This window comes from Heterocephalus glaber, unplaced genomic scaffold (genome assembly GCF_053883595.1).
Source record: "Heterocephalus glaber isolate CG9 unplaced genomic scaffold, H.glaber_assembly_v1.0 deba00000347, whole genome shotgun sequence".
NCBI classification, from domain to species: Eukaryota; Metazoa; Chordata; class Mammalia; order Rodentia; family Bathyergidae; genus Heterocephalus; species Heterocephalus glaber.
In genome coordinates this window covers 53,083,941-53,105,880 of record NW_028258143.1, presented here as the reverse complement: position 1 = coordinate 53,105,880, position 21,940 = coordinate 53,083,941, and the positions used below count along the sequence as shown (strand labels likewise).

At 39.6% G+C, this 21,940-nt stretch overlaps 1 pseudogene; it reads right to left on the bottom strand.

The window, feature by feature from the left end:
* The window catches only part of LOC101712790 (uncharacterized), a 49,567-nt pseudogene extending 28,150 nt beyond the window's left edge, over positions 1 to 21,417 (bottom strand).
* Between the last annotated feature and the right edge of the window lie 523 nt (positions 21,418 to 21,940).

Here is a 21,940-nt window from a genome sequence, read left to right as displayed (position 1 = left end):
AGTAAGGCACATTTAATTTCAGCTTTTCAGAATGGATAAGTCTTCCTAGAGGGTTTATGATTTAACCTCACAATTTTAAGTTAAGAAAACAGACACTTGAAAGCGAGGTGCAGTGGCACATACCCATAATCTCAGTACTCTGGGAGGCTAAAGCAGGAAGATTGCAAGCTCAAGCGCAGCCTAGGCAACATAGTGACTTAGTGAGACCCTGTCTCAAAATAAAAAGAAAAAAAGAAAAAGGGCTAAAGCTGTACCTCAGGGTGAAGCTCAATGTGAATACCTGGGTTCAATCTCCAATAAGGTAAAAAAAGAAAGCAAGTAAGCAAGCAAGCTAGCAAGCAAGAAAGAAGCTTGGGAAGGCCAGGTGGCTTGGATACCAAGTTTGGACAAACTAGTTAGAAAGCAACCAAGACTACGTTAGAGCTGAGCATCCCTCACATTAAGCTCAGAGTCTTAGTTTCCTCATGTGTAAAAAAAAAGGGCTGAGTGATACAGTCCCTAGAAAGAGCCCTCTCGACTGTCACGTGCCTGAGCAAGGCTTCATTCCCAGGGCTCAGCAGATGATTCATGAGTTCTCAGGAGCTCAAATATCTCAGGATGGTTAGAAAATCTAACAAAATACTGGAATCCAGGATATGCAAAGAACTCCTCAATTCAAAATTTTTTTAAACTTTATTTATTTATTTATATTGTTTGTTTTTGTTTTTGTTTTTTTGGTACTGGGGATCAAACTCGGATCCCTGCACTTTCGAGGCAGGCGGCAGAACCACTGAGCTAATCCCCGGCCCCCTCAATTCAAAATTTTGAAGGTGAATCTCTCGCTACTCCCATGGGCAAAAGACGTGAACAAACACTTCATCAAAGAAAGTGAACAAATGGAAAATAAGCATATTAGAAGATGCTTGTCATCTTGAGTTATTAGGGAAATGCAGATTAAAGTCACATTAAGTTTCCACTATATACCAGCTAGAATGGCTGCAGTTTTAAACACTGACAGTACTATATGTTCATGATACTATGGGGTGACTGGTGCTCTCATTCACTGGAGATGAGAATCCAAGATGAAAAAAACACTTTGGAAAAGTTTGGGAGTTTCTTTTAAAGTTACTTATGTACTTACTCGTATGACTCAGAAACTCCCCTCCTAGATATTTATCTAAGGGAAACAAAAACATCTGGCCATCCACGACTTATACTTAGGTGTTCATAGCATCTTTATTCATAATAGCTGGAAAGAACCTAGATGTCTATCAACTGACAAATGCACAAATTATGGCAAACCCATACAAGGGAATACTACTCAGCAATACAGGCATGAACTATGGAAATACCCACTAATGTTAATAAGTCTCTAAAGTATTATCCTTAATGAAGAAACCAGACCCCTAATGCTACATGTGATATGATCCATTTATTTAAACATCTATGGAAAGCCAAAACTATAGGATGGAAAACCGATTAGTGGAGGTAGGAGCCAAGGGGAAAAACGATGATGGACTGCAGAGGAGCAAGGAGATTTTAGAGGTGATGAAGATATCTATCTTTTTTTTTTGGTACTGGGAATCAAACTTGGGACCTTGCACTTGCAAGGCAGGCAGTGGAACCACTGAGCTAAATCCCAGGCTCGACATCTATCTTTTAATTGGGGTGGAGATGACTATATGTATTTGTTGAAACATCAAATTTTACTTAAAGTTGGTGAATTTTATTGTGCATTACTGTTGTAGAATTCCAAGAGACAGAAGAGACCGTTGGGAATCAGGAGGACTTTATTTCAAGTGAACACTGGCTCAAAGAACTGCTGTCCAAGGCAAGAGTGGTGAACAAAGAAAAGGTTCCAGTTTTTATGCATTCAGTTGAAGGGGTTGGTCTTTTTAGTGACGTAAGAAGTAAGTTTGCTGGAACAGGACAAGAGCAGTCAGTTTTGTAATTTAGCCTTGTCACAAAACAGTGTCTTATGAATCATTGAGAACAGAGTGTCATAAACTTTGTTTACAGGACGTAGTTGTCAATTTTATCTGTACCAGAAAGAGGAGTTACAGCTGCAGGGGAAGGGGGTGAGGTGATGGGAGGGGGACTGCTCTAGGCTGGAAAGAATTTGTTTTTCTTCAAGTCCCGCTTAATTACTATATTGGAAAAAAGAAAAAAAACCCCACTTTTTAAAAAAGTTGCCTTGTGCTACCTTGAGACTCTGCCAGCCAGAAACTATCACCAGCTGTGGGCCCTTGAACTTCCAGAACCATGAGCTATGGGAAGTAAACTTTCTCTCTTTATAAAGTTACAAAATAGCTCTATTTTTTGGTGTAAAGTAACGATGAGAATTGCAGACCTTGAACTCTGTTGCACCTGTGACTTGGCATCTGCCTTTCCTGGAGGGTGTTCCTCTTGAACGAGGCAGTGAGTGCAGCAGTCTGAGCTATGGAAACAGTAGGCTTTCCAGCTTCTGTGACTAAGAACCAGGAGAGTCTACGCTTCTGGGTCACTTTCTCAACCTGCTCGCGTATAGGAGCATTTAATAGGCAAATTAATAGTATTTAATAGGCAAAAGATTCAAAGTGGAGGGAATGTGACTTCCTAATGCTAAAATTACATTGAACCTCTGAAAAAAAAACTTTATCATTATTTAACTCTTTTTTTTTTTTTTGGTACTGGGCATCGAATTTGGGACCTTGCACTTTCGAGGCAGGTGGTGGAACCACTGAGCTAACCCCCCTGCCCATATTTAACTCATTTTTATGTACCTCAAAACACAACCAATGTCTGAGGTCCTTGAACACCCTCTGATCAAAGCTTCTAGGTAAGAGTTGACCCAATGGTCTCATTGCTAAGTGCCAGAATTTATATATAAAAATTGTTCTTTGTATAGACCTATGTACTGATATACAGTATTATCTATATAAGAAAATGGTCTTATAGCTATTACACAGCTATATTTCTCTATATACCTACTTGGATGAGCTCTCTCTGTACTCATCTATATGGCTATATGAGAAAATGGCCTTGCGATCTTCTAAACAATTTTGGCAGCTTGGAGATCTTCTTTGGACAGGGTTTTTTTGTAATTTGACTTAATGTGCAGGTTCCAGTTAGAGTCCGCCTGTGACAGTCGTCATGTAATCTGATAGTTTGGCTGATAGATAACAGTTCCCGAAATCTAACACAGAGTGTTTTTTAATAAAAATGTATACAGAATTGGCATGTTAATAAGACACTTGCAAATGCATATAGAAATATGATAATTTATACTATTTTGTGATAAGACTCCTGGTTGGCATTAGTGATGCGTCATATGATTGCATTAATTGCAAAGCAGAAACTTAAAGCAGCATAATTGTGCCTGATAGTCAAGTAATAGAAATGGAATTTAAAGTGTTGTTAGAAAATGGAAAATGTTCCTGAGGTGAAAAGACTGAAAACTTGAATGCAGAAGCAAAGCTTTAGCACATGTAACCCTTTCAAGGTGATGGAGCTGCGGTGGGGCAGGTGACCTGGCTGGGAATCAAAGGCAAGTAAGGGATGCTCTTCTCCTCGCCCCTTGAGCGCCTGAGGGTGGGCTGGGCTCCTCCTGTGACCCACAGCCTCTGCAGTGGTCGGGGGAGTGGGCTGTGTGGCCCAGGCCCCGGTTCAGATCCAACGCCTGCTGTGACCAGCTGTGAATCACCGCACCTAGTTGCGCGGCTTTCTCAGTTTGTAGAATGTACGTTCTCCAAATGACTGCAAAGACTGTAGGACTCTGTATTGTAAAACTCCTGTGACTGAGCTGGTAATCGTAAGTGATGCACATGCGGGTTTTTAAAAAATTAAAAACATTTTAATTGATTATCAAAATATGAATACTGTTTTTGCAGCCAATATAAGGTACTCTCGGCACTCATCCCCCGAAGTCTGCTCAGTTTCAGAGCTCAGGATGAATTCTGCTCCATCACAGTGGCTGCGGTGGAGATGAGAGGGTTTTTTTGTGGCTGACCACACCTATGACTGACCCGGGTTATCTCCACCCACACTTTCTGTCAAGGTAAACCCAGGTGGCCATGCTCACAGTTTGACCCTAGTGAAATAGACCCGAGATAAAACTCTGAGTCATTCTGAACAAAATCATCATCCTTCCAAGAAATGTCAAGTGGTAGAACTGAATATTGAAATATTGAATAGGTTAACTTAAAAAATAATGCATTGTTGTTTACTGTATTCATTATTCTATGAAGCCATCCCTCTTTAGATTTCAGATGTGAATAGAATTGTGCAGTATTTGTCCTTCTGTAATTAGTATAATGCCCCCTAGATTCATTCACGTTGTTGAAAATGAAAGAATTTCCTTCTTTTTCAAGGCTGTATAGTAATTCACATGTCTAGGTACTACATTTTCTTTATCCATTCAAGGGTCCCTTTTTCCCCCTGAAGCCTCACCAGCATTTGTTATTATTAGATTTCTTGATGATAACTATTCTTTCTGGAGTAAGATGGAATCTCAGTGCTGTTTTAATTTGCATTTCTCTAGTGGCCAGAGACGTTAAATGTTTTTTCATGTTTCTTGGTCATTTGTACTTTTCTGATAAATGTCTGTTCCTTTCAGTTGCCCATTTTTAGACTGGGTCTTTTATTTAGGAATGGGTCTAATTTTTAGAGTTCTTTTTATATTCTAGATATCAGTCCTTATCCCAGGAGAAGCTGGCAAAACTTATTTCCTATTCTGTAGCTTGTCTTTTCACTCCATTGGTTTTTTTCTTTTCTTGTACAGAAGGGTTTTTTTATTTGATATGCTTCCATTTATTGATTCTTGTGCAATTAGGGTTCTGTTCAGAAAGTCCTTGCCTATACCTATGTCGTTGAGTTGCACTTATTTTATATTTCAGCTGATTAAGTGTTTCTGTTTTAACATTTACATCTTTGATCCTTTTTTATTTTAATTTAGTGAACAGTGAGATATATGGGTCTAGATTCAATCTGCTTGTATGGAACCATTTCTCACAGTGCTGTTTGTTAAAGAGGCTATTTTTCAGTGTATTTTTAACCCCTTTGTTTCTGATCAAATGACTGAAATGCCTGTGGTTGTTTTTGCATCCTCCATTCTGCTCTATTGATCCAAATGTGTATTTTTGTGCCAGTACCATGCTTTTTAATAATTTCAGTAGCTCTGTAATATGATGTGAGTCCTGAATTATGATCCCTTCTGCTTTGCTCTTGTTGCCGAGGTTTGCTTTTGCTATTCTGAGGCTCTTCTGGTTCCATGTGAACTTTAGGAATGTTTTCTCTAACAGTTATGCTATTAATATTCTGGTTGGGATTGCATTAAATCTTTATATCAGTTTTGGAAGTATGGCCACTTTGACTGTATTGGTTTTGCCTATTCAGAAACAGGGGGTGACTTTCTATTTTCTGAAGTCCTTTCTGATCTCCTTTTTCAGAGTACTGAAGTTTTAGTTGTAGAGGTTTATCACTTCACTGGTTAGGTTAATTTGTAAGTATTTAATTTTTTTGAATCTTTCATCTTTTTGATAATAGCCATGCGAGAGTGTGAAGTAAAACTGTAGTTTTCATTTGCATTTCCCTGACATTACTGATGATGGTCATTTTCTCATATTTTTGTCCTCCATTTGTACGTCTTCTTTGACAAATGTCTATTTAGATCTTTACACTTTTTTCTAATTGCATCTTTTTACTGAGTATAATAGACAAAATCATATATGTAAGGTGTACAACATCATGTTTTGAGATACATAAACATTGTGAAATGATTACTACAATAATCTAATTGATATACCCAACACCTCACATACTTACAGCAATCCTTAATTTCCTGTGCTTCAGAACATTTCATAATAGCACAAGTCAAAAAATACTCTTAAACAAAAAGAAAAATGTGCTCAGCATTTCACTCCCGAAGACAGGTTAAAACAGTTTAAGTGAACACTATTCTAGGTGATTTCTTGATATCTCTATACATTAAAGTATTTTTTAAAATGAAGAATTGGCAATATCACATATACTGTTTTGCACCCTGCTATTTCACTTAATGAAGTGGAAACCTTTTCACCTTAATAAATTTATATCAACATCATGATCCCTCGGTGAGAGAATTAATAACTCTTCTGTACCTCCATTCCCCTCCTCTTGTCTAATAATAGTCTCCCTTCTACTTTCATGTCATCTTGTTTAGAGTCCACATTTTAGGGAAACCATGTGATATTTGTCTTTCTGAGGCTGGCCTGTCTTGCTTAACATAATGATTTCCGGTTCCATCATTTCCCTGCAAATGACATAATTTCATTCTTTATTGCTTAATAATACTCCATTGTGTATTTATACCACATTTTCCTTATCCGTCCATCTGCTGATGGGCACCTAGGCTGGTTTCATATTTTGGCTATTGTGAACTATGCCACAACAAACATGAGTGTGTGGGGTCCCTATAGTATGCTGACTTTGATTCCTTAGGGTATATACAAAGCAGCAGTATAGCTAGGTAGTATGATAGTTCTATTTTTAGGGGCTTTTTAGACCTCCATACTGATTTCCATAGTGGCTGTACTAATTTACACTCTCACCAGGTGTGCAGAAAGTCTCCAGTACTTGCTGTTTTCAGTATTCTTGATGCCTAGCCATTCTGACTGGGATGAGATAGTCTCAGGGTAGTTTTGATTTGCATTTCCATAGAGGCTAAAGGTGTTGAGCATTTTTTTCTCATACTTATTGGCCATTTGTATTTATTCTTTTGAGAAATGTCTGTTTAATTTATTTCTCCATTTATTGGTTGGGCTATTTTATTTTTTGGGTGTTAAGCTTTTTGAGTTCTTTATATATTTTGGATATTGACTCTCTGTCAGAAGAGTAACTGGAGAAGAATTTTTTCCCATTATGTAGGTCGTCTCTTCACTCTGTTGGTTGTTTCCCTTGCTGTGCAGAAACTTTTAAATTTGATATAGTTCCATTTATTGATTCTTGCTATTATTTCCTGTGCTATTTGAGTCCTATTCAGGAAGTCTTTGCCTGTGCCTATGGCTTCAAGTGTTTCCCTTATGTTTTCCTCTAGCAGTTTCAAAGTGTGATGTCTTATATCTAGGTCTTTGATCTATTTCAAATTGATTTTTGTACATGGTGAGAAAAAGGGAACTAGTTTCAATTTCTACAAGTGGTTATGGAGTTTTCACCTACACTATTTGTTACAGAGGCTGTCTATTCTCCAACATATATTTTTGGATTCTTTGTAAAGAATCAGATGGTTGTAATTCCATGGGTTTGTTTCTGTGTACTTCATTGTATTAGTAGTAGTAGTAGTAGTAGTACCGGGGATCAAACTCGGGACCTTGCACTTGTGAGGCAGGTGGTGGCACCACTGAGCTAAATCCCCAGCTCTACTCCATTGTATTTCATTGATCTGTGTCTATTTTTGTTCCAGTACCATGCTGTTTTTGTTATTATGGCTTTGTAGTATAAATTGAAATCAGGTATCGTGATGCCACCAGTTTGCTCTTTCTGCTCAGGATTTGGCTATTCTGGGTCTTTTGTGTTATCATATGAATTTTAGAGGGTTTTTTTCTAATTCTGTGGAGACTATCATTGGAATTTTGATGAGAACGTCATTGAATCTGTAGATCACTTTGGGTAATATGGCCATTTAAACAATATTAATTCTGCCAATCCATGAGCAGGGAGGTCTTTTCATCTTCTAGTGCCTTCTTTAATTTTTTTCTTAAATGTTCTATAATTTTCACTGTACACATTTTTACCTCCTTTTTTAGGTTGATCCCTAGGTATTAAAGCTATTGTGAACAGGATTGTTTTTCTCATTTCTTTCTCAGCTAATTTATTATTGATGTATAGAAAAGTATTGATTTTATATCCTAATATTTTGCTGAATTTATTAGTTCTAAAAGTCTTTTGGTAGAGTCTTCATGTTCTTCTAAATATAGGATCATCTCATCTGCAAATAGGGTAATTTGACTTATTCCTTTCTTATTTGTATCCCTTTTCTTTCTTTCTCTTGCCTGATGCTCTGTCTAAAATTTCAAATACTATATTGAATAAGAGTGGTGAGAGAGACATCCTTGGTTTGTTCCCGATTTTAGAGAAAATACTTTTAGTTGTTCTCTACCCAGAGTATTGGTGGCTATGAATTTGTTGTATATAAGCTTTAGTATAGTAACACATGATCCTTTAATACATAGGTCATTCAGGGCTTTTATCATGAAAGGATATTGAATTTTATTGAAGGCTTTTTCTACAGCAATTGAGCCAATCATGTGATTCCTATTCTTGATTCTATATATGTAGAGTGTTATGTTTATTGATTTGCATGTGTTAAACCATATGTTAATCTGCATCCCCAAAATAAAACCAACTTGGTTATGTGTGTGATCTTTTTAATATGTTGTTAGATTCAGTTTGCAAATATTTTATTAAGGGTTCTTTGGCATCTATTTTCATCAGGATATTACTCTATAGTTTTCTTTTAGTTGTGTGCTTGTCTGGTTTTCCTATCAGGGCAATATGGTCTCATAGAATGAGTTTGGAAGTATTCCCTCCCTTTCTATTCCATGGACTAGTTTGAGGAGCATTGGTGTTAGTTCTTTAATGGCATGGTAAGATTCAGCAGTGAACTAACTCATCTGGCCCTGGGCTTTTCCTTGTTGGGAGACATTTTATTGCTACTTTCATATCATTGTTTATTATTAATTGTTTTAGGGTTCTCTATCCTCTTGTCTCAATTTTCACAGGGAATATGTGTCCAGAAATTTATCTATTTCTTTTAGATTTTCCAATTTATTCAAATATAGGTTTTCAAAATAGTTCCTAATGATCTTTTGGATTTCAGCAATATCTGTTGTATCAGCCCCCTTTCCATCTCTAGTTTTATTGATTTAGGTCGTAACTTTCTTTCTTTTGGTTAGTTTGGCTAAGGGTACACAATCTTTTTTATCTTTCCAAGGAGCCAACTCTTTGTTTCATTGATCTGTGCATTGTTCTTTTAATCTCTATTTCACTAATATCAACTCTGATCTTTATCATTTCTTTCTTTCTGTCAGATTTGGTTTGGGCTTATTCCTTTTTTTTCTGAGATGTTGAGATGCATCTTTAGGTTACTTACTTTAAATCTCTGATTTTTTTGGTGTAGGTACTTACCACTTTTCTCTTACAGCTTTTGTGTCTGTTTTTATGTTGGACTTCAGGGATTTTGGAGAGATTGTTTTCTGATCATGGCTATTTGGGGTTCTGTATGCTTCACTTATCTGTATATTAAATTATTTTCCCATATTTGGAAAGTTTTCTGCTATTATATCTGTAAGCAGTGGGTTTTTTTGTGTGCAATCTTCAGATTTTTTCACTAATTCTAATTAGTCTTAGATTAGTTTTCTGTGTCATCTAGCAGTTGTTGGATGCATTTTTCATGTTCTCTTGTTGTTTTTCAGGTATCTCCCAATAACCATTCACCAACAATAGCCATGTCTGCAAGTTCTGACACTCTGGCCTCACACTGGTCACTTCTGTTGCCCATACTTTCAATAGAATTTTTAATCTCCTGAATTAATGTTTGGTACCTTTCCATAGACTCTAATTCTTTCCTCTACTGGACATTTTTTGTACCATTTTATTTCTTTCAGCCAGCTTTTTATTAGTGTCTCCGGTAGACTCATTGATTATTTTGTTTATTAGGTCCATTACCTGTTAGTTATGTCTTCTTTTAACTCACCAAGCACCTTAGCGGTTTTTTTAAAAAGTTTCCTCTGTTATCCTTTTGAATAATTGAGCTGTGTGGCTTTTGATTTCCTCCCCATCAATGCCCCATGGATCAACTCCCCATGGAGTTGGGAGTTTTAGGAGGCATTTTGTTGCTTTGTGTTCTCAAGTTTCTAGTTCATTTGTTTGTTTATTTATGCTGAGGCATGTATTTTGATTATAGTGGAAGATTTTGTTGCTAGTATGGACCTCTTTATTTAGTGTCTGCTTTTCAGTGATGCACTCTGGGGACGGCTAACTCTAGGCCTTTGCTTCTGACCCAGAATCTCACCACCACCATTTATTTGTAGTCTACAGAAACTGTGGGCTTTTATTGGGGTTAGCGCTGCTGACCACATCCATCCTTTCTTCTGGGCCTACCTTCTCTCCCTGAGAGGATTGGTCAGTCATCCCCTAAAGCAAGACTGGCATGCAAGAGGAGTCATTTTCCGAGTAAATACCCACACTGGATTTACAGCTTGCATTAATTGAATTTTTCCTGGGGCTAGCATTGCCAATCTGTTGCTTACTTCTGAGGCTGCTAGCCCTCTGCCAGCTTACCTTGGGCTTATGGAGTTGGTAACCTCTCCCCAAGCTGGGTTTGGTGTTGTGGACTGCTTCATTCATTATTCTATATTGCCTTTCTGTTTCTCCATGATTTTTAGCTTTCCTGTTGGGTCTTTCTTAATTCCTGGAGCTCTCCTACTCTTTCTCCTCATGAGTAGCTGTTTACTAGCTGTTTTTATTGTGGGACACTGAGAGGCTGTGAACTGTTGCGTGCTTTTACTTCAGCATCTTGATCTCTGCTTTGCACATCTTTTAATTGGGTTCCTTGTTAGCTTTCTATTGAGTTGTGTTCTTTTTTTATATTTTATATATTAGACTCTTGTCAGATATGTGGCTTACAAATATGTTCTCCTAATGTATGAGTTGTCTCTTCATTCTATTGTTTCCTTTGCTGTGTAGATGCTTTTTAGTTTGATGCCACACTATTTATGTTTTCATTGTCTTGCCTGTGCTTTTAAAGTCCTAGCCAAGAAATTTTTGCCCAAAACAATGTTGTGGAGAATTTCTCCTATGTTTTCTTCTAGTAGTGTCACAGTTTCAAATTAACATTTGTCTTTAATCCATTTTAAATTAATTTTTGTATATAGTAGAACATAAACTCATGCTTCCATGTGGATATTGGGTTTTCCTGATACCATTTATTGAAGACACTGTCCTTTTTCTGTTGTATGTTCTTCACACCTTTGTGAAAAATCAACTGTTTGTAAATGTGTGAGTTTATTTCTGGTCTTGCTATCCAGTTTCGTAGGTCAGTGTGTCTGTTTTTATGCCAGTACCATGCTGTTTTGATCACCATGGTTATGTTATAGATTTTAAGTCAAGTAGTATGATAACTCCAACTTTGTTCTTTTTGCTCAAGATTGCTTTGGCCATTTGGGCTATATGATTCCATATGGATTTTAGGATTTTAGGTTTGTTCTTTTATTTCTGTAAAAATGACCAGCCTAACTTTGGGGAGCTGAAGTGCAAGATCAGGCAGAACAGGAGCTAGGACATCACATAAGACAAAGTAAAAAGCCAGCACCTGGTATGGGCAAGCACAAACCAACAACCATATGCTGGAAGCCAACCCATAAGATTGTCTTCTGTCCTTACAGTAAATCCTCTTTTCACTGAAGCTAGTATGAGTTGGGTTATTATTTCTGGAAACATTGCTAGACAATAATTATTGAGCACTTCCTATTATGCACACCATTGGGTCAGCTGCCGACTGTGAGAAAAAACTGAAAAACTTTTCCATTTAGTAAGGTCTTCACAGTAGCAGGCAGTATGGACACTTACACACATCATCTCAATGAAGCCTTATAGAAATCATGTCATACCAGACTTGCTATCCAATGTTCACAGGGAAAGATATGGAGGCTAAATGAAATTAATTGGTTTCTCCAGAGTATGGCAGAGTTTATTTCAAATTTATGAACATTTAGTCATCAGCTTTAAAAAGTGTGTTCAAAGATATGCACATGAAATATGCTTTAAAAAGTGTTTTCAAAGCTATACACATGAAATATGCACATGGTAGCTCTAATGCATTAAATTATCCACAATGCGTTCAAAGACTGCTGTATTCAGCATTATAACAACAGATCTAAGTGAGCCTGTCCTTGGTCTCTTCCATTCTAATTAGTGAACTAGAGACAACAAATGTAAGTAAGACCTTAGTTTTCAATGTCAGTAGTGCCTTTTAGGAGTATGGGAAAGAAGTGCAGAATTTAATTGAACTTGGGAGAGGAAGTGGAAGAATTTCACTTCTATAGTGATCAAAGTAAGAGGAAGCTGGCAGTTCATCTGGGTTCAATTTGGCCACTTTCCTATTGTCGGGGGAGCCAGGGGAGCTCCATGTGGTAGTCATCTCTCCCTCCTATCTATTCCCGAGGCACTGGGTTAGTAACATGCTTCTTGCATTTCATAGCAGATATCTATATTAGCAGCATCCTGGAAATTCTTTTGCAGAACTGTGCAAGCTAGAACAACATTCTGAATGGATGTCAGTGTAAACTATTGGTAAATCTCAATTCTTTTGCAGAGAACATCAAAGAATTTTATCTCTTTGAGAAATGACATCAACTATACTATATTCTTTCCACCCATCCCCTCTTACTGATGAACAATGGTTCCCTTAACAAGTACTAGGCTAGACTGCATACTTTCTGGGCATTTTTGGTGATTAAAATAATTTTCTACTTCTGTTCCTATAAAACTTGACTCCCAAATTTATTCCCTCCTCTTTCTCTAGAAAATATGGGTAAGGATATTGCCTGGCTTTCAGCCACCTCCCCTTCCTCCCTTTAGGTGCTAGTTCCTCACAAGTGTGGGAGTGACCATGAGAGATGTCTTCTTCTCTAACTGGCTGGTCTGTGCTCCTCTACTTGATTAGCCACAGCCGCTGCTCCCACTGGGCTGGGGTAGGGTGGAGGTGGTGAACCCCAGATATGCTCCTGGCAAGAGGCTCATTCTTATGTAGTTAACTAGGCCTGAGCAGCTCCTTGTCATATTTAGCCTCAGCTATCAACTTTCTCTGAGGCAGGGTCTCAAGCTACATCTCTCTGCTGTGTGCACCTCCTTGCCTTCCATGAAGCAGCAGGCCTGGCAAAAGAGCTCCCAGGATCATTTGCAATTTGTGGCAAACTCTGAGGTCCTGGGCAAATGAGGGGCCAATCTTCTACATCCTTCTAGGAAAGTGGCCAACAAATCATCAATTCTTTTTTGTTGCAGGAGTAGATCAGCAAATCTGCTAGTAAGTAGTCAGTCAATGACTAAAATGCCAGGTACTCCTTATATCTTGTAGACATGTCTGACTTTGAGATTCTGTGGAGGGCCCCTTTCTACTGACTTTGAGTAAGGAAAGAAGTAGTGCTTCTTGTCCCATTGCTATACATGGGCTAAAGTCCCTAAGCATTTCTCTGACCCAGATGGTGCGCTTCATTCTTTTTAAGCCCTGCCTACAGTTGGGTGGTAAGCCTTCTATGGGAACAGTCCCCTGTCCTTAAGATGAACCAAGGACATTTATCACCTCTCTCAATAGTGGTCAATCAATCACCAATATAGCCTTATGTTTATGTCAAACAATTGCAATATATTATTTGCATAACTTAAATGACTCTATGAAGTTTTTATGAAACTTTATTTTCTTTTTTCCCCCAACAATCCATAATCATGGCAGACAACTTTAATATACCTCTTTCAGTAACAATAGATCTGAGATCAATATTTATAAATGTGTAGGTGGTTTTTCAACACAAGTAATATGTGCAATCTAATGCATTAAAGCAGAATACAATGATTTCAAACACTAATGAAGTTATTTGTGTAAACTGACGTGTGCTAAGTGCACCAGTTAGGGATTGTGTCAAGCTGAAATAATCCATTCCCTTTCTCCCCCACCCTGTCCTTTAAGCCTTGAACCAGTAAACAGTGCAATTTTTTAATGTAATGGGGCATACAGAAATAAATACCCCAAGGTTGGTGCGGTCACACAGAAGTACGTCTCTATATGTTCTAAAAATTTTTAGACTAGGGAAGCAGGAGGGTTGTGTTGTCTGGCCACCCTCTCCTTGGCCTGTGGCTTTTACCCTGATGGTCATACAGTGGCTCCTCCAGCTTGGGACAGACATCATGTCTGCTTGTACAAAAGGCAGAAAGTGGGGAGATCTGGCCAAAGTAAACCACACCTGTGCAATCAATGCCTTTTTCCAGAATCATACCCAAAGTCTCCTATTACTTATACTGACCAGGACTGGGCAATATGGCCTCCTTATTGGGAGACATGGGGGAGGTTCAATAGTGTACATTGCCAAGGTGAACAAAAAAATAGGTTCTTTTGTAAGGAAGTAGTAATTTTGGTTGGCAACTAGCAGACATGCCAACAAATACTTAAAATTCAGTGACATAAAAACCACATACTTGGCTCACTATGCAATTAAATTAGAAACCAAACAACAAAAAGGCAATTAAGAAATAACCATGAACCACCCAAGAACTTTCTGGAATGATAGAAACATTCCAAGCCTGGAATCGATTGTTGGTTACATGTAAGTATGTATCTGTGAAACACATCCAATTGCAGTTATGAGTTATTACTTATAGCCCTTTGCCGTAAGTAATAATATCTCTATAAAAATATATCCATGTACTCATACTTATTTTAAAATGAAATTCCAAATAATTCATGAGTGGAAGAACAACTGATAATGAAAGTAAATACAATATTAGAATTAAACCAGAATAAAAACAGTCAAACCTCAGTATCCATGGGGATGGGTCTCAGGATTCCCCTCAGATGCCAAAATGAAGGGCCTCAAGTCCCTTACATGACATGACGTAGTGTTTGCCTATAATCTATGCATATCTTCCCATCTCTGGATGACTAAAACAGTGCACATGCTGTACAGAGAGTTGTTATACTGTATTGTTTAGGTAACAATGATAAGAAAAGTATGTAAGTCTTCAATATAGATACAACATTTTTTGGCATTTTCAATAAGCAATCAGTTGAATCCACCAACCTGCAGATCCACGGGTTTGACTGTACATGGAAACATAAGATGCAAGTAAACAAATATAGTAGAGACACTGGCAGCCCAAAATGTTTACATTTATACAAACTGGATGTCAACTGGCAAGGAGCCCCTGTAGGTACACGACACAACAAGGGCGCAATGTGGGTCTTCTCATGCAGAGTGAGTGATGAGCTGTACCAGGAGGCATTCTCGCACTGCTCTCAAGGATAGGGGCTCTCTCCCATGTAGGTTCTCACGCACTCAATGAGGTGTAAACTCTGGCAGAAGGGCCGCTTGCATTCCTGGCAGGCACATGGCTTCTTGCTGGTGTGGGTGCTTGCATGTTTGCTTAAGGACAGAGCTGGCTTCTGAAGAGCCACCCACATTCCTGGCAGGCATACGGCTTCTCCTTGGTGTGAGTTTGCATGTGACTCCTCAGGGTGGAAAGGCCACTCAAGACCTGCCCACAGGTTCCACGCTCATACAGTGTCTCCCCAGCATAGGTTCTCTTGTGTGTGTTCAGGTGTATGCTGGTGGGGAAGGGCTTCCTCCGCTGTTTGCACTCATATGGCTTCTCCTTGGGGTGCAGATGTGTCTTCAGCAACATGTGCTCCCTGAACACTTTCCTGCAGTGGCTGCATTCTAAAGGCTTCTCCCCAGTGTGCATACACACGTGGCTCTGGAGAGAGGACAGCTGATTGGATAGGTTCTCACAGTCCTTACACGCATAGGGCTTATGTCTCAAGTGGTTCCTCTCTGCAAAACCAGGTTGAAGTTCCTCATGAAGGTTTTCCCACACTGACTACACTCAAAGGGCTTTCCTCCAGTGTGGTCCTCAAGTGCCACCACAGGTTGGAGGAAAACTTGAAGGCTTGCTCACACTCCTGGCACTAGAAGAACTTCTCTGCAATGTGCATCTTCTAGTGCCTCAGGAGGTCAGAGTTGCAGAAGGACTTTTTGGAGTGATTACATGTGTGGTTTTATCCACATGTGGATGTTTTTCACTCTCGATTAAAGGACCATCCCAGACTGTCATTCACTGGGACCTCCATAGTATGAACTGGTACTGACAAAGTGGTTCCAGGCTGCTAAATGGTTTCCCCAGTTTGTTGTATTTGTAGAGATTTTCTCCAGGCTGAGGTTGATCCCTTTTCATCCGACCGTTGGAATCTCTGCAAAAATATCTTGGCTTGGAACTGACTCTTGGGGTTGAAGTTGCAGTTCTGACGGGGACCCTGGGAAGATTCCTCTCTTAATGGTCCACAGCTCTTTTCTTTGCTCCAAATGGGACACTATGACAGGGTTGCATAGTTCATCTGCTCACAGGAAAAAAAGACACATGGTGTGGCCTACAGAGGTCAGGTTCCTATAGCTTTCCAGGATCACCCCCTTGTACAGACTTCTTTGAACAGAATCCGAAGACACTTATTCTTCTGAGCTGATCATCATGGCCAAATCTGCAAAGGCGACTGGTTCCTGGGAACAGATGGTTGGCAACCCAGGAGCCCTGGCTTCTTCTTAGAGCCAGGCAGGATCCTCCACAGGCAGAGCATCTGCATGTCACTGGATGAGGTAGCCTCCAAAGTATTCTGCATAGAAGCCAACTCTTTGGCTTGGAGTTGAGCTTCCCAGTCTGCACCTGTGGCCTGGAGAATCCTTCGTTCTGCTGCCCTTGGCTCTGCACTTGGCCCCAACTGTGAGACCAGATGGGCTCTACATGGCCAGGGTCCTGTAGTTGTCTGGGATCACAGATCTCCGCAGGCTCCTCCACACACCATCCAGAACACCCACTTCTGGAAGACCCCCGTGCTCACATCTTCCAAGGTGACAGAAGTCAGTGACACAGGTGCTGGGGTTCAAGGTCTCAGTGGATACTCTCTTAATCAGTCATCTTGCATGGGAGGCAGGGCACAGCCTCTTTCCTACACACCAGGGGCACAGGTGAGGCCTGGGGGCTGGGGTCACAGCATTCCTGAGCTGTGGGCTCTGGATGGGACATCAGGGCTTTCTGACAGGATGGCAGTGCTGTCTGTCTGACTCGGCTACCCAAGAGCCAGCAACCTGTCACCCTAGGTCGAGGATGCCCATGGGGAAGCAGCACACAGCATAGGCCTGGGCTGTGCTCAGTCCCAAATCCCTCCTCATGTCAGAAATTTTATTTTCATTAGAGATTTTTTTTCCTCAAAAGCAATTATCCTTTGATTTCTCCTGGGTAAGACCAGCCTTGGGGACATATGGGAAAAGGAAAGGACAGCGAAAGCCATGAATTAAGTATCTATTATTTTGTGATATTAGATGAGTAGATGGTCATTCTGCCTGGTTATACCTTGACTAATTCCAGCACATGTGTGCACAGACATTGCTGTGGCTTGTGTCTAGATGTCCCCTTAAAGCCTCATGTGGTCATGGGTGGGGCTTTTCAGAGGTGGCTGGGTCTAGAGTTTTTGGCACTGGAATTGAGTGTGGTGCAGTGCTAGGCTCGAGGGCACTAGGATTAAAGGTGTGAGTACTATTCACCCTAAGTAGCCTGGATAAGATATAAGGGCTAGAAGGAGAGGTGGTCATCCCTTACTTGGTTTTCTACCTTCTGCCCACCATGGACTATTTCTCCTCTGCATGCCTGTCTGCCACACCACCCAGCCCTGGAGCCAGTTGATTATGGACTGAAACCTCTACAAACTGTGGGATAGATAAACTTTTCCTCCTTTAATTTTAGATGTTGGGCATTTTGTCTCAGTAATGAGAAAAGTAACTACACACACTACCTGCCAACTAGGGTGAGGAGGATGTTTCTTCAGCAACATTCTTGGTGCCAACAATTAGGAGAAAACAAGAACACAAATAAGGGTGAGAAAAAGAGGGTAAATTGTAAAATCTCTCATAGGCAAAGGAGAAAACTGTGGGTGATATTTTAAGATGTATAGGTTATCTGCCTTGAGTTTAAACTCAAAAACATAATATTTACAATTAAAATAGTATAATGATTTGTTGGATTTTTAAAATACTAAAAAATTTTTAAATTACCTCTAAAATTGAATGCAGTATTAATAAGAGAGGAATTGAGAGTGGGAAATAAACTTTGGGCGGTTTATTATTTTCTTTCACTACTATGGTTCCTCTTTCCTTTCCCTTCCCTTCCTTTTTTTTATTTATGATATTTATTGCTTCTCCTCCCTTATCTGGGGTGGCAGAACCAGCAGGGTTGGTGGGGTCTTCAGGGTGAGGCCTGAGGACTCAGGCAGGGCTTGGGAAGCTGATGAGTCTCCTGAGCTCTGCAGGGCCAAGGTGAAGGAGGTAGGGTCAGGAGGTTCCCGTTGTACAAGGAAAATAGGTAGATAATAAATGAAAGGACAATGGGAGGCAGCTTCCACTGAATAAGGGAATTATAAATGTGAGGAAATGAAATACATGGCATTCAGAAATAGCAAGTATTGGTATGGATTCACAGCTTTCTATACTTTAGGTAAAGAAACGAAGCTATGTGTGTATCTAGTTGCATAAACATACACACATTCCCCAGCTTTGTCCACTAAGAAGCCTTAGAAGCAATGAGCACACCTAGATCTTTGTTTCTAAATTCCGTTCCCCAGTAGAAGGAATCAGGGTTCTTTGGAAAAATGGCTGAGGCAGGAAAAGTACAAGGTGATCTTGGAACATTTTGTTGTTTCAGAGAGTAAGTAGCCTCTAAAAGGTATGAGGTGCTGTCAGAAATTGCACAGGAAATAGCTTCAAGAAGTTCTCATAGCCAGATGTGGGACAACTTGAGCATCAAAGTGAATAATACACAGATTATAGCCCATCGAATAAAATTGAATCTATGGATCTTGCTGATAGAAATAAATAAGCACATAAAAGAATAAATAGGGAAAAAAGAAAACACTTTCAGTAGGAAGCCAACTAATGAGTAGAAGTAATGATGAAATCAGAAATAGCAAAATTTCATAGTTATTCTGGTAGTATTTTATTCAGGCAAGAATCATCCAAAGGTCATAAACCAAGTTGAAAGCTTCTGAGGAAAAAAGGTACTTAAATGATTTCAAGGTAGCTCCCCACAAGATACTTACCAACAACAAAGAAATAAAATAAAAACAGTTTTACAGTGTAGAAACCTGGCAAACATGCCTTAGCCAAATGACCAAAGTTAATATCACCAGTGAGATGCTGATATGTCCTTTCTATCTTGATATATTGAGAAAGACATCTCATTTTGAGATTTTGATGTCAAAAATGCATAACCTCAAAGTATTCATAAGGGAGCATTAAACAAACTCAAACTGAGGCACATTCTGCCAAGTTGCTGTCCAATATGCTACAAAAATATCAAGGTCACAAAAGACCAAAAAAAAGACTGATGAAATGTCCCAGATTTAGGATACTAAAGGCATATATAAAAAGATGTGACAAATGCAACTTGTTATGCTGCTTTGGATAAAACACCACAAAGGGATTTTTTTTGGCTATAAAGATCATTCTTGGGACAATTGATAAAATTTAAATGAACTCCTAGGATTAGACAGTAATATTTTATCAATATGAATTTATTAATTTTTATGGCTGCTCTGTGATTAGGTAGGAGAGTATCTTTGTCTTTTGGGAAATACATAGTGAAATATCTAGAAGTTTTCAATTTACTCTCAATTTATTTGGACAGAAAAAAATATATATATGTATATATATATATATATTCCCATTAAGACAGGAAAAGCATGCTAAAGCAACTGGGATAAAAATCTTAAAAACTAGAAGTCTGGGTAAAGGGTATGTAGAGTATACTCTTCTACCTTTTCACTAAGCTTAAAATTATTTCAAAATAAAAAGTTTAAAATTAAAAAACAATCACCATGACTCATATTTTCCTTTCACTCTTCAAGGGCAGAGAGACTGCTTTATGCACCTGTTTCCCTGAGTCTGGCCCCTGTCCAGGCACGTAAGCAAACGTCAGTCAGTACTTGTCTGGATAATTGGTGATTGCACTCGTCTTAGCTTCCTTACTAAATTGTAAGCCACTAGAGGGCTTGAACCATTTCTTATTTCTCTGAATAACATCAAGACCCAGCTCCATGTCCTATGCATAATTGACACCATTGGTTATTTGCAGAACTGAATGGAGAGAGGTGGCCACTCAAATGTTATGATAATGATTGGGTTTGGACAAAGATCCCCTTTGTGGGCCTGGGAAAACAATGACAGTACTTGAAACTCAGATTCCCTCCTGAGCCTGTGAAAGCCAGGGTCCAGGTTAAGCAGTTCTTTGTGGATCTGCATTCTCTTGGAGGACCATCTGACTCTCCATGGAGTCACCTCTGGCAGGGAGCCTTCTTCTCCTCTGCAGTCATTACACTGATGAAGTACAGCTGGGGTGCGAACAATGCCTTTGCGCTCAAGTGGCAGCCGCCCTTAAAAGAACAGTTCCCGTACCCAGGACAACAGCCATCCCAGACCAGACACAGGGCCAGTAGTTTTATGTCTGGATGGGATGTGGACCCAGAGGGAGTTAGAAATGGCAGCTGCAAAGCATGCTATTGATAGAGAAAAGTCCAGTTTGAAGTAGAAACCCCACCTAGAGTGACAAGTGAGCCCTGCCATGTATTTCAAAAACCATTGATGTGTTTTTTGAAAAACTGTATTTGCAGAGGAACCTGACACAGATTTTACCTCTGAAAAGCTGTCCTGTTTCTTCTGTCTTGATTAGATGCAGGATGAGCTGGAAGTCAGCCTTCAGAGCCATGAATACAGAGCAGCTCCGCACAAGCAGTGGGATCTCCAATAAAACCTCCAGATGAAGAGCATTTTCCAAGACAGTTTCTCTAAAGAAAAATAGATTTTATTTTTCCTGTGTAATCCTGTATGGCCCACTTGTCATGCCAGAGATCAACATTTCATGAAGTAGATAGGAAAACAGTATCTGGTACTAATGCACATCACAGATAAGCATCCTCTGCAACCAACACTGTTCAAGGAGCTTTGGTGATTTTCTTATTTAATCCTCCCAATTTCCCTGCAGGGAAAGTACCTGTCTACACCTGCCAAAAACAGAGAAGGTACCAAGGAACTCAACCAAAGTTGCTGAGCTAGGAAGTGGTGGAACTACCATTGAGCTTTGATACTCTGATGACACTGGTAACTGTGTAAGTCTGATCTTTTCACAGACGCTGCTTTTCCAAGGTAACTTTGAATTGATGCTTAAATGCAGAGATGAGACTGTGTTATGTGCATTGAATGTTGTTTTGACCACACACACACACACACACACACACACACACACACACTGTGCTTTGAACATGAAGCATAATCAAGTAATTTTAATGCATCAAAAATAATTATTTTGACTATTTAGGGACACTGCCAGGAATCTGAAACAAGTTAAAAATATAGAATGTGACAAAGTTTAATTCATGTCGATTTGAAGGGCTCTAGTGTTTTTCTGGGTAGCTGGGCTGGGCACATGTCCTCTGTATGGAGTGCTCACATCAAATGCTGGGTGACAGCACGGGGCGGAGGTCAGAGTCTGTGCCTGTCACAGGACCACAGACAGGAAGTGTACCTGACAGGCCTCACTGCACTCAGACAGGCACACCTGACATGGGACTAGGATGCGGCTTGTGGAACAGAGGTAGCTGGGCCCATTAGCAGCCATAATGAGGCCATGCAGGGTGGACTGATGCCCAGCTGAAGAGAATAGGGGAGCACATGAAAGATAAAAACAGGAACGGACATTTCCAACTAATGTGAGAGAGTCACACACTGAGCTAGGGAGAGAGATCATGTTTCCTAGGCAATAGCACTGCCTCATTATACAAAGTTTTCTGTTTTGTCAGTCATTAACTATACAAGTGAAGAAAGCAAAACACACACATTTCCATGAATCAGGCAATCATTAACTTCCATGAAGTGTCTTTGCATAACCAGACCACGCTGTGAACTTTTCAGAACAGGTCAATAACACAAATGAACAATGAAAATGGAAGAGCAAAGCATGCAAGAGGCTGGGTTCGGGGAGCAGTGCCTTTCTGACCCACCTTTCCCTCTACTCCGGGGGATCCCATGGCTCCTTCACCATCTTACACATAAGAGGAAAGAAATTGTGTTGAGGTACCACTTACTGATTCTCCACACACAGAAATAAATTTTCTCCCACATGAAAATACCAATAAAGAACT